General features: G+C 33.1%; 3 pseudogenes; all 3 read right to left on the bottom strand.

The window, feature by feature from the left end:
* Nucleotides 1–2650: 2650 nt before the first annotated feature.
* LOC145274721 (U2 spliceosomal RNA) lies at nucleotides 2651–2784 on the bottom strand (annotated as a pseudogene).
* A 5638-nt stretch (nucleotides 2785–8422) lies between these two features.
* On the bottom strand, nucleotides 8423–8556 carry LOC145274639 (U2 spliceosomal RNA; annotated as a pseudogene).
* A 4196-nt stretch (nucleotides 8557–12752) lies between these two features.
* LOC145274628 (U2 spliceosomal RNA) lies at nucleotides 12753–12886 on the bottom strand (annotated as a pseudogene).
* Between the last annotated feature and the right edge of the window lie 416 nt (nucleotides 12887–13302).

Genomic DNA, 13302 nt, shown 5'->3' with positions numbered 1-13302 from the left:
CAGCGCAATTACTACAGTGTAATCACACATGATATACCAAAATAAAAACACTTCAGATAAAGTCTTCTTACATAGAATTCAGTTTCTTACATGACATCTGATGAAGTCAGTACAAACGTTACAAACTAATACTTGAAAAACAATTTGACATTTACTGTACTACAATATCATATTTGTATAGAAGTAGAAATCTGGATACCTATTCTGATACCTAATAAAAGAAAGGACACTCTTTGGGGCGGATTTTGATGATAACAAGTCACTAATAAGAAATTATAATAAACATTGAAATAATTTAAGAATTTTACCAAAATAAAATTGCATGGTAATCACCCAATTTCTGCCACAAAATTTTAATTGGCAAAACTCATAAACAGAAAATATATATTTTCTAATTTCATCTTTTTTTTTTACATAATCTGATTTGATGTTTTCCTAAATATTCAAATCACTATTTTTTTGCTGCTTAATATCAAATACAGCAAATGAGTTATTTTTTATGCATCATACAATTACATTTTCTCATTCATCCAAACTAATCACTGAACATCAATTTCATATTTTCTTCACTAAAATATTACTGTGCTTGATGTCATCAAGTAGAGCGGATCATTTTTTTTTCATTTGTTCACACATTTTTCCAATTTATATATATTTTGTCTAAGATTCCTAGCCTATGTCATTGCATACCAATCTGTTTATTAAAAGTTAAGGTTCACTGTAAACACATACGTTACACCAAAATAAAAACGCTTCAGATAATGTCTTGATATTCAATTAAGTTTCTCACATGACATCTTATGAAGTTAGTAGAAATGTTACAGACTTTTGAATCTCAAACACTTTCAATACTGTGCACTGATATTTTCTTTTTTGGAATATAAGCACATTCATGATTTTTTTTACAAACGCCAACAAATGTCACATTTTGTAGCAATGTACTGAAACAATTATAAAAATAGGTATCTAGGAAAAGGCCACTACATATGTTATAAATTCCAAATTTCCACAACCTGGCAAATACTGGTACACGCTAGCAAATTTAGATTTGTAATTACAGAATATGATTCTAATTTTTTCCTTTGCTCTTTATTCTAACACTACACTAAGTTTACTGTTTTATTTCGCTACAGTTGATATTGTGTAGAACAATAAGAAAATCATAGTGAACAATGCATTCAACAAAATTTCACACACATTTCTAGATACCTATATCTAATAAGTTCAAAAGAAAGGACACACTTAGGGAGGTATTTTGGTGGTCAAGTCACTAAATAGAGATTAGCTGGTTTCCCGGCATAGCCCAAGATGTAATAAAGATTGACTGAAATACATGTTCTAGCTGGTTTCTAGGCGTTGCCAGGGATGTAATATAGACACATTATGTTGTATATTACCTGTTCTCTTCTCCCTAAGGTAAAACAATTTCATATACATGCTGTAAATTACCTACGCTAGGGATAAAACATGAACAATACCAGTCCTAGGGTAGATAAAACAAATAATACATAGAGATGAAAGATTCCTCTCCCCTAAGAATAAAACATATATTCAATATCTGCTTTTGTTTTTTCATTGTTTATACGGTCCCGAGCAACGCCGGGTAGCCCTGCTAGTCTCTATATATAAAAGGCAAAAATCGGTGTGTATGTATGTATGTATGTATGTATGTATGTTTGTTTGTAACGCTAAAACTTTTGAAAGACGGAACCAGAGTTGACAAATTTGGTATCATATTGCACCTTGATCACCCGGATGTCAAATATCGAAATTTCACGTCAAACGGACCAGTAGAAAGGGGTCAACTGATCGTTTTTCTCCTAGGGGGGCCCCCCAAAAAACCTGTCATTTTAACGTTATTCAATACGTGTCACGTGACGTGACGTCAGCTCAAACTTTTGACAGACACAACCAAAGTTGACAAATTATGTATCATATTGAACCTTGATCACCCGCATGACAAATATCGAAATTCCACACCAAACGGACCATTAAAAGGGGGTGAACTGATCATTTCTCTCCTAGGGGGGCCCCAAAAAAAACCTGTCATTTTAATGTTAATATTACATAATCCAAAAACGCTTAGTCATGTCACGTGACGTGACGTCAACATCCAGTAATGGCGAACAAATGTAAACAAACACTTTGTTTTACCGATACTTTTGTAATTTCTCTTCTGCTTTGTTCTAGAGATTATTAAACTCCATGACAATGTCTCCAACGTATTTAACTGGTTAAAAATAGTATTTATACAAGAGTTTTAACGAAAAATATCAGGAAAAAATGTACAGGAATAAAAAAAAATTCAGCTTTCAAAATATTCGTCGATAAAAAAACCGATCTTTATATTTACGCTAGCCATTTTGTATATTACCACGTGACCTGCTATCTCTTAAACTGGAGGGGGGGGATCCACTTGAATCCAACAAAACCAGTAATTTTTTTTTTCTATTATATATACATCATTTTCTATAAAATTAAGTGTAGACTTTATAATTAAAACAAAAAATGTTATTCATACTAAAAAAAAAAAACGCTTAGTCATGTCACGTGACGTGACGTCAACATCCACTAATGGCGAACAATTGTACCTATTTATTATGCCTCCCCACGGGACAGTTAGACACCAGGGTCGTTTTTTAACGTGGAGAAAAGGTACAAAAATAAAAATTGTCTCAGTCGTGGAGGATTTCTCCTCCACCGAAAGAGAACAAGAAATAGAAGTGCAGCATCTGAAGAACAGATACTACACTTTGATCTTGACCAAAAGGCCAAGAATGCGAACAATTGTAAATAACAACTTCTTTCACAAAACCAACACCGTCTTTCTTTTTTTTCTCTCTCTTTCTCTCTCTCACCCACTTACTCTTCCCTCTCTCTCACCCTCTTTCTCTTGACGTCACACCACTGTTAAACTGTGGGGGGGGGAACACATTCCCAGGCATTATCTCCTATAGATGCACATTTTATTAGAAATTCAGCTTTCAAAATATTAGACGATAATAAAAATATAAAACCAACACCCTCTTTCTCTTTTCTCTCTCTCTCACCAACTTACTCTTCTCTCTCTCTCTCACCCTCTTTCTCTTGACCTCCTACTACTGTTAAACTGTGTGTGTGTGGGGGGGGGGGAAGAGGCAGCTTGAAAACCAACAAAAACAGTGCACAGTTTCCCAAGCATTTGGGGTGGGAAGGGGGGGAAGAAGCCGAGCGCACAGTTTCGTGTGAGAGAGAGAGAACAATTCTCAACCTATATACTCAACAAATTTTTTATCTACAGATTTGAAAGTTTGTATATAGGGTATTCAGACATATGGAAATATATCTAGCATAATCTATCTATTATATCTATAAAAGTGAAAATGTGTGTGTGTGTGAGGTAGCCAGAGAGAGAGAGAGAGAGAGAGAGAGAGAGAGAGAGAGAGAGAGAGAGAGAGAGAGAGACAACAATTCTCAACCTATATATTCAATACATTTTTTATCTACAGATGTGAAAATTTGTATATAGGGTATTCAGACATATGGAAATATATCTAGCATAATCTATCTATTATATCTATAAAAGTGAAAATGTGTGTGTGTGTGTGTGTGTGTGTGCGTAAGAGAGAGAGAGAACAATTCTCAACCTATATACTCAACGTATTTTTATCTACGGATTTTAAACTTTGTATATAGGGTATTCAGACATATAGAAATATATCTAGCATAATCTATACATTATATCTATAAAAGTGAGAATGTGAGTGTGTGAGAGAGAGAGAACAATTCTCAACCTATATATTCAACAAATTTTTTACCTACAGATTTGAAAATTTGTATATTGGGTATTCAGACATATGGAAATATATCTAGCATAATCGATCTATTATATCTATAAAAGTCAGAATGTTTGCGTGTGGTTGTGTGTGTAAGGTTGCGAGAGAGAGAGAGAGAACAATTCTCAACCTATCTATTCAATAAATTTGTTATCTACAGATTTGACCATTTGTATATAGGGTATTCAGACATATGGAAATATATCCAGCATAATCTATCTATTATATCCATAAAAGTGAGAATGTGTGCGTGAGAGAGAGAGAGAGAGAGAGAGAGAGAGAGAGTAAGTACAATTCTCACCCTATATATTCAACAAATTTTTTATCTACCGATTATAAAATTTGTATATAGGGTATTCAGACATATGGAAATATATCTAGCATAATCTATCTATTATATCTAGAAAAGTGAGAATGTGTGTGAAAGAGAGAGAGAGAAGAGAGAGAGAGAGAACAATTCTCAACCTATATATTCAACTAATTTTTATGTACAGATCTGAAAATTTGTATACAGGGTATTCAGACATATGGAAATATATCTAGCATAATCTATTATATCTATAAAAGGTAGAATGTGTGTGTGTGTTTGTGAGTGAGTGAGTGAGTGAGTGAGTGAGAGAGAGAGAGAGAGAACAATTCTCAACCTATATACTCAACAAATTTTGTATCTACAGATTTGATAATTTGTATATAGGGTATTCAGACATAAGGAAATATATCTAGCATAATCTATCTATTATATCTATAAAAGTGAGAATGTGTGTGAAAGAGAGAGAGAGAGAACAATTCTCAACCTATATATTCAACAAATTCTATCTTTACAGATTTGAAAATTTGTATATAGGGTATTCAGACATTTGGAAATATATCTAGCATAATCTATTATATCTATAAAAGTGAGAATGTGTGTGTGAGAGAGAGAGAAAGAACAATTCTCAACCTATATACTCAACAAATTTTTTATCTACAGATTTAAAAATTTGTATATAGGGTATTCAGACATATAGAAATATATCTAGCATAACCTATCTATTATATCTATAAAATGACCATGTGTGTGTGTGTGAGAGAGAGAGAGAGAGTCAGAGAGAGAGAGAGAACAATTTTCAGCTTGTGTGTGTGTGAGAAAGAGAGAGAGAGAAAGAGAGGAAGGAAAATTCTCACCCTATATATTCAACAAATTTTTTATCTACATATTAGAAAATTTGGATATAGGGTATTCAGACGTATGGAAATATATCTAGCATAATCTATCTATTATATCTATAAAAGTGAGAATGTGTGTGTGAGAGAGAGAGAAAGAGAGAGAGAGAGAACAATTCTCAACCTATATATTCAACTAATTTTTTATCTACCGATTTGAAAATGTGTATATTGAGTATTCAGACATATGTAAATATATCTGGCATAATCTATGTATTATATCTATAAAAGTGTGAATGTGAGTGATGGAAAGAGCAAAAAATTCTCAACCTATATAACCTATAAAAGTGAGAATATGTGTGAGAGAGAGAGAGAGAGAGAACAATTCTCAACCTATATATTCCACACATTTTTGGGCACAGATTTGGAAATTTGTATATAGGGTAGGCAGACATATAGAAATATATCTAGCATAATCTATCTATTATATCTATAAAAGTGAGAACTTGTGTGTGTGTGTGTGTGTGTGAGAGAGAGAGAGAACAATTCTTAACCTACATACTCAACAAATTTTTTACCTACAGTTTAGAAAATTTGTATATAGGGTATTCAGACATATGGAAATATATCTAGCATAATCTATCTATTATAACTACAAAAGTTAGAATGTGTGTGTGAGAGAGAGAGAGAGAGAGAACAATTCTAAACCTATATATTCAACAAATTTTTTATCTAAAGATTTGAAACTTTGTATATAGGGTATTCAGACATATGGAAATATATCTAGCATAATCTATCTATTTTATCTATAAAAGTGAGAATGCGTGTGTGTGAGATAGCGAGAGAGAGAGAGAGAAAAAGAGAGAGATAAAAATTCTCAACCTATACATTCAACAAATTTTTTATCCACAGATTTGAACATTTGTATATAGGGTGTTCAGACATATAGAAATATATCTAGCATAATCTATCTATTATATGTATAAAAGTGAGAATGTGTGTGTGTGTGAGAGAGAGGACAATTGTCAACCTATGTATACAACAAATTTTTTATCTACAGATTTCAAAATTTGTATATTGGGCATTCAGACATATTTCAATATATCTGGCATAATCTGTCTATTATATCTATAAAAGTGAGAATGTGTGTGATAGAGAGAGAGAGAACAATTCTCAACCTATATACTCAACAAATTTTTTATCTACAGATTTGAAAATTTGTATATAGGGTATTCAGACATATGGAAATATATCTAGCATAATCTATTATATCTATAAAAGTGAGAATGTGTGTGTGTGTGTGAGAGAGAGAGAGAGAGAGAGAGAACAATTCTCAACCCATATACTCAACAAATTCTTTATCTACAGATTTTAAAATTTGTATATAGAGTATTCATACAAATAGAAATATATCTAGGATAATCTTTCTATTATATCTATAAAAGTGAGAATGTGTGTGTGTGTGAGCGAGAGAGAGAGAGAGAGAGAGAACAGTTCTCAACCTATACATTCAACAAATTTTTATATATAGGGTATTCAGAAATATCGAAATATATCTAGCATAATCTATTATATCATTAAAACTGATATTTTCTTTTTTGCAATATAAGCACATTCATGATTTTTTTTACAAACGTTAAAAACTTTCACATTGTGTAGCAATATACTGAAACAATTATAAAAATATTTTTTTTTATTTTGAATGATGCAGGGCATCCGAAGAGAGATTTTTCTAACAAAATGAAAGTATAATTTTTAGCAATAGGTATCTAGGAAAAGGCCACTACATATGTTATAAGTTCCAAATTTCCACAACCTGGCAAATACTGGTACACGCTAGCAAATTTAGATTTGCAATTACAAAATATGATTCTAATTTTTTCCTTTGCTCTTTATTCTAACACTACACTAAGTTTACTGTGTTATTTCGCTACAGTTGATATTGTGTAGAACAATAAGAAAATCATAGTGAACAATGCATTCAACAAAATTTCACACACATTTCTAGATACCTATATCTAATAAGTTCAAAAGAAAGGACACACTTAGGGAGGTATTTTGGTGGTCAAGTCACTAATGAGAAATTAGCTGGTTTCCCGGCATAGCCCAGGATATAATAAAGATTGACTGAAATACATGTTCTAGCTGGTTTCTAGGCGTTGCCAGGGATGTAATATAGACACATTATGTTGTATATTACCTGTTCTCTTCTCCCTAAGGTAAAACAATTTCATATACATGCTGTAAATTACCTATGCTAGGGATAAAACATGAACAATACCAGTCCTAGGGTAGATAAAACAAATAATACATAGAGATGAAAGATTCCTCTCCCCTAAGAATCAAACATATGTTCAATATCTGCTTTTGTTTTTTCATTGTTTATACGGTCCCGAGCAACGCCGGGTAGCCCTGCTAGTCTTCTATATATATAAAAGGCAAAAATCGGTGTGTATGTATGTATGTATGTATGTATGTATGTATGTTTGTTTGTAACGCTAAAACTTTTGAAAGACGGAACCAGAGTTGACAAATTTGGTATCATATTGCACCTTGATCACCCGGATGACAAATATCGAAATTTCACGTCAAACGGACCAGTAGAAAGGGGTCAACTGATCGTTTTTCTCCTAGGGGGGGCCCCCCAAAAAACCTGTCATTTTAACGTTATTCAATACGTGTCACGTGACGTGACGTCAGCTCAAACTTTTGACAGACACAACCAAAGTTGACAATTTATGTATCATATTGAACCTTGATCACCCGCATGACAAATATCGAAATTCCACACCAAATGGACCATTAAAAGGGGGTGAACTGATCATTTCTCTCCTAGGGGGGCCCCCAAAAAAACCTGTCATTTTAATGTTAATATTACATAATCCAAAAACGCTTAGTCATGTCACGTGACGTGACGTCAACATCCAGTAATGGCGAACAAATGTAAACAAACACTTTGTTTTACCGATACTTTTGTAATTTCTCTTCTGCTTTGTTCTAGAGATTATTAAACTCCATGACAATGTCTCCAACGTATTTAACTGGTTAAAAATAGTATTTATACAAGAGTTTTAACGAAAAATATCAGGAAAAAATGTACAGGAATAAAAAAAAATTCAGCTTTCAAAATATTCGTCGATAAAAAAACCGATCTTTATATTTACGCTAGCCATTTTGTATATTACAACGTGACCTGCTATCTCTTAAACTGGAGGGGGGGGGATCCACTTGAATCCAACAAAACCAGTAATTTTTTTTTTCTATTATATATACATCATTTTCTATAAAATTAAGTGTAGACTTTATAATTAAAACAAAAAATGTTATTCATACTAAAAAAAAAAAACGCTTAGTCATGTCACGTGACGTGACGTCAACATCCACTAATGGCGAACAATTGTACCTATTTACTATGCCTCCCCACGGGACAGAGTTAGACACCAGGGTCGTTTTTTAACGTGGAGAAAAGGTACAAAAATAAAAATTGTCTCAGTCGTGGAGGATTTCTCCTCCACCGAAAGAGAACAAGAAATAGAAGTGCAGCATCTGAAGAACAGATACTACACTTTGATCTTGACCAAAAGGCCAAGAATGCGAACAATTGTAAATAACAACTTTTTTCACAAAACCAACACCGTCTTTCTTTTTTTTTCTCTCTCTTTCTCTCTCTCACCCACTTACTCTTCCCTCTCTCTCACCCTCTTTCTCTTGACGTCACACCACTGTTAAACTGTGGGGGGGGGGGAACACATTCCCAGGCATTATCTCCTATAGATGCACATTTTATTAGAAATTCAGCTTTCAAAATATTAGACGATAATAAAAAAATATAAAACCAACACCCTCTTTCTCTTTTCTCTCTCTCTCACCAACTTACTCTTCTCTCTCTCTCACCCTCTTTCTCTTGACCTCCTACTACTGTTAAACTGTGTGTGTGTGGGGGGGGGAAGAGGCAGCTTGAAAACCAACAAAAACAGTGCACAGTTTCCCAAGCATTTGGGGTGGGAAGGGGGGGGAAGAAGCCGAGCGCACAGTTTCGTGTGAGAGAGAGAGAACAATTCTCAACCTATATACTCAACAAATTTTTTATCTACAGATTTGAAAGTTTGTATATAGGGTATTCAGACATATGGAAATATATCTAGCATAATCTATCTATTATATCTATAAAAGTGAAAATGTGTGTGTGTGTGAGGTAGCCAGAGAGAGAGAGAGACAACAATTCTCAACCTATATATTCAATACATTTTTTATCTACAGATTTGAAAATTTGTATATAGGGTATTCAGACATATGGAAATATATCTAGCATAATCTATCTATTATATCTATAAAAGTGAAAATGTGTGTGTGTGTGTGTGTGTGTGTGTGCGTAAGAGAGAGAGAGAACAATTCTCAACCTATATACTCAACGTATTTTTATCTACGGATTTTAAACTTTGTATATAGGGTATTCAGACATATAGAAATATATCTAGCATAATCTATACATTATATCTATAAAAGTGAGAATGTGAGTGTGTGAGAGAGAGAGAACAATTCTCAACCTATATATTCAACAAATTTTTTACCTACAGATTTGAAAATTTGTATATTGGGTATTCAGACATATGGAAATATATCTAGCATAATCGATCTATTATATCTATAAAAGTCAGAATGTTTGCGTGTGGTTGTGTGTGTAAGGTTGCGAGAGAGAGAGAGAGAACAATTCTCAACCTATCTATTCAATAAATTTGTTATCTACAGATTTGACCATTTGTATATAGGGTATTCAGACATATGGAAATATATCCAGCATAATCTATCTATTATATCCATAAAAGTGAGAATGTGTGCGTGAGAGAGAGAGAGAGAGAGAGAGAGAGAGTAAGTACAATTCTCACCCTATATATTCAACAAATTTTTTATCTACCGATTAGAAAATTTGTATATAGGGTATTCAGACATATGGAAATATATCTAGCATAATCTATCTATTATATCTCTAAAATTGAGAATGTGTGTGTGAGAGAGAGAGAACAATTTTCAACCTATATACTCAACAAATTTTTTTATCTACAGATTTGAAAATTTGTATATAGGGTATTCAGACATATGGAAATATATCTAGAGTAATCTATCTATTATATCTATAAAAGTGAGAATGCGTGTGTGTGTGAGAGAGAGCGACACAGAACAATTCTCAACCTATATATTCAACAAATTTTTTATGTACAGATCTGAAATATCACATTTGTATAGAAGTAGAAATCTTGATACCTACTCTGATACCTAATAAAAGAAAGGACACTCTTTAGGGCGGATTTTGATTATAACAAGTCACTAATTAGAAATTATAATAAACATTCTAATAATTTAAGAATTTTACCAAAATAAAATTGCATGGTAATCACCCAATTTCTGCCACAAAATTTTGATTGGCAGAACTCATAAACATAAAATATATATTTTCTAATTTCATCTTTTTTTTTTCTTTTTACATAATCTGGTTTGATGTTTTCCCAAATATTCAAATCACTATATTTTGCTGCTTAATATCAAATACAGCAACTGAGTTATTTTTATGCATCAAACAATTACATTTTCTCATTCATCCAAACTAATCACTGAACATCAATTTCATATTTTCTTCACTAAAATATTACTGTGCTTGATGTCATCAAGTGGAGCGGATCATTTTTTTTTCATTTGTTCACACATTTTTCCAATTTATATATATTTTGTTAAAGATTTTTAGCCTATGTCATTGCATACCAATCTGTTTATTAAAAGTTAAGGTTCACTGTAAACACATATGTTACACCAAAATAAAAACGCTTCAGATAATGTCTTGATATTCAATTCAGTTTCTCACATGACATCTTATGAAGTTAGTAGAAATGTTACAGACTTTTGAATCTCAAACACTTTCAATACTGTGCACTGATATTTTCTTTTTTGCAATATAAGCACATTCATGATTTTTTTTACAAACGTTAAAAACTTTCACATTGTGTAGCAATATACTGAAACAATTATAAAAATATTTGTTTTTATTTTGAATGATGCAGGGCATCTGAAGAGAGATTTTTCTAACAAAATGAAAGTATAATTTTTAGCAATAGGTATCTAGGAAAAGGCCACTACATATGTTATAAGTTCCAAATTTCCACAACCTGGCAAATACTGGTACATGCTAGCAAATTTAGATTTGCAATTACAAAATATGATTCTAATTTTTTCCTTTGCTCTTTATTCTAACACTACACTAAGTTTACTGTGTTATTTCGCTACAGTTGATATTGTGTAGAACAATAAGAAAATCATAGTGAACAATGCATTCAACAAAATTTCACACACATTTCTAGATACCTATATCTAATAAGTTCAAAAGAAAGGACACACTTAGGGAGGTATTTTGGTGGTCAAGTCACTAAAAAGAGATTAGCTGGTTTCCCGGCATAGCCCAGGATATAATAAAGATTGACTGAAATACATGTTCTAGCTGGTTTCTAGGCGTTGCCAGGGATGTAATATAGACACATTATGTTGTATATTACCTGTTCTCTTCTCCCTAAGGTAAAACAATTTCATATACATGCTGTAAATTACCTATGCTAGGGATAAAACATGAACAATATCAGTCCTAGGGTAGATAAAACAAATAATACATAGAGATGAAAGATTCCTCTCCCCTAAGAATCAAACATATGTTCAATATCTGCTTTTGTTTTTTCATTGTTTATACGGTCCCGAGCAACGCCGGGTAGCCCTGCTAGTCTATATATATAAAAGGCAAAAATCGGTGTGTATGTATGTATGTATGTATGTATGTTTGTTTGTAACGCTAAAACTTTTGAAAGACGGAACCAGAGTTGACAAATTTGGTATCATATTGCACCTTGATCACCCGGATGACAAATATCGAAATTTCACGTCAAACGGACCAGTAGAAAGGGGTCAACTGATCGTTTTTCTCCTAGGGGGGCCCCCCAAAAAACCTGTCATTTTAACGTTATTCAATACGTGTCACGTGACGTGACGTCAGCTCAAACTTTTGACAGACACAACCAAAGTTGACAAATTATGTATCATATTGAACCTTGATCACCCGCATGACAAATATCGAAATTTCACACCAAACGGACCATTAAAAGGGGGTGAACTGATCATTTCTCTCCTAGGGGGGCCCCCAAAAAAACCTGTCATTTTAATGTTAATATTACATAATCCAAAAACGCTTAGTCATGTCACGTGACGTGACGTCAACATCCAGTAATGGCGAACAAATGTAAACAAACACTTTGTTTTACCGATACTTTTGTAATTTCTCTTCTGCTTTGTTCTAGAGATTATTAAACTCCATGACAATGTCTCCAACGTATTTAACTGGTTAAAAATAGTATTTATACAAGAGTTTTAACGAAAAATATCAGGAAAAAATGTACAGGAATAAAAAAAAATTCAGCTTTCAAAATATTCGTCGATAAAAAAACCGATCTTTATATTTACGCTAGCCATTTTGTATATTACCACGTGACCTGCTATCTCTTAAACTGGAGGGGGGGGGATCCACTTGAATCCAACAAAACCAGTAATTTTTTTTTTCTATTATATATACATCATTTTCTATAAAATTAAGTGTAGACTTTATAATTAAAACAAAAAATGTTATTCATACTAAAAAAAAAAAACGCTTAGTCATGTCACGTGACGTGACGTCAACATCCACTAATGGCGAACAATTGTACCTATTTACTATGCCTCCCCACGGGACAGAGTTAGACACCAGGGTCGTTTTTTAACGTGGAGAAAAGGTACAAAAATAAAAATTGTCTCAGTCGTGGAGGATTTCTCCTCCACCGAAAGAGAACAAGAAATAGAAGTGCAGCATCTGAAGAACAGATACTACACTTTGATCTTGACCAAAAGGCCAAGAATGCGAACAATTGTAAATAACAACTTTTTTCACAAAACCAACACCGTCTTTCTTTTTTTTTCTCTCTCTTTCTCTCTCTCACCCACTTACTCTTCCCTCTCTCTCACCCTCTTTCTCTTGACGTCACACCACTGTTAAACTGTGGGGGGGGGGGAACACATTCCCAGGCATTATCTCCTATAGATGCACATCTTATTAGAAATTCAGCTTTCAAAATATTAGACGATAATAAAAATATAAAACCAACACCCTCTTTCTCTTTTCTCTCTCTCTCACCAACTTACTCTTCTCTCTCTCTCACCCTCTTTCTCTTGACCTCCTACTACTGTTAAACTGTGTGTGTGTGGGGGGGGGGAAGAGGCAGCTTGAAAACCAACAAAAACAGTGCACAGTTTCCCAAGCATTTGGGGTGGGAAGGGGGGG

Source organism: Euprymna scolopes, chromosome 4 (assembly GCF_053919585.1).
Source record: "Euprymna scolopes isolate OS-2025 chromosome 4, ASM5391958v1, whole genome shotgun sequence".
In the NCBI taxonomy this organism is placed as follows: Eukaryota; Metazoa; Mollusca; class Cephalopoda; order Sepiida; family Sepiolidae; genus Euprymna; species Euprymna scolopes.
This window is presented reverse-complemented; position numbering and strand designations above follow the sequence as displayed.